The sequence below is a fragment of the Tupaia chinensis genome, unplaced genomic scaffold, assembly GCF_000334495.1.
Source record: "Tupaia chinensis unplaced genomic scaffold, TupChi_1.0 Scaffold000082_1, whole genome shotgun sequence".
NCBI classification, from domain to species: Eukaryota; Metazoa; Chordata; class Mammalia; order Scandentia; family Tupaiidae; genus Tupaia; species Tupaia belangeri.
In genome coordinates this window covers 1,603,716-1,604,699 of record NW_006159543.1, presented here as the reverse complement: position 1 = coordinate 1,604,699, position 984 = coordinate 1,603,716, and the positions used below count along the sequence as shown (strand labels likewise).

The 984-nt window shown below is 45.0% G+C and overlaps 1 pseudogene; it reads right to left on the bottom strand.

Annotated features, from left to right (window-relative positions):
* Nucleotides 1–278: 278 nt before the first annotated feature.
* On the bottom strand, nt 279–934 carry LOC102490258 (zinc finger protein 410 pseudogene; annotated as a pseudogene).
* Nucleotides 935–984: the final 50 nt, after the last annotated feature.

Genomic DNA, 984 nt, shown 5'->3' with positions numbered 1-984 from the left:
CTCAAAATTTTGCAGTGGAAAGAAAGGTGGGTACAGCTTACCAGCCCCTAGTCACTGCTTTGTTCTTTTATTCCTTGTCTGGATTAGTTAGTAGTTTGAAGAAGACGAGTTCTCTTACATCCATTTTTGATGCCAGGGAAGACCAACAGGAGCAAAAATGAGGTCTCATCCTTCACAGATTCACGTTGGTTCTATCAGGTCATGAGCCACAGTTCCCTGTTCCCACTCTGCACTCTGGGATCAGACAGAGCTGCACTTCCAGTAGTCAGCACTCATGCTCATGTCTGTCTTTCAGTTAAATCTCCTTGGTTTAGCAACTCCTGTAGGTTTACCATAATTAAGACAAAAACCTCAAATGACTACCTCCCTGACTGCATGGTCACCAAGTGATGTGTCACATCAAGTATTGAAGACAAGGAACGTGTAGATCCTTCCTTCAGCAAGCACCTCGTTATTAACTCCCAGAATAGAATTGGTGTTTGGTAGATTCAAGGACTCTCCACCAAGGCTGGGCTGGGAATTCATAGACACCATGTTTTTACTGGGTAAAAGCCTCTTCAAGAAAACTACTGTCTATTAGTGGCTCAGCAATTTCTCCTGCTCTTGAGCCAGCTGCTCCTAGCTGCAAGTGATGCTTTCTCATGTGCACATTCCCACACTGAGAAAAGGTCTTCCCTCAAACTTGGCACTGATGAGGCTTCTATCCTGAGTGAATGACCAGATATTTTCAGAGACTAGAATACTCAGCAAAGGAGCGACCACATCCTTGGGCCTCACAAAGGAAAAGCTTCTCGCCTGTGTGGATGCACAGGTGATTCTGGTCCCCAGCTGTAGTGTACTGCTTACCACAGTTAGACTCAGACATTTTTTCTATTGTTGCTGGTTTTTGCATTCTTTGCCAGTTATGCATGAGTAGCAGCAATCGAACTGTCATGAGCCAACTCCTGAACCCAGAGAAACCACAGCACTGTACTATCTGTGCTC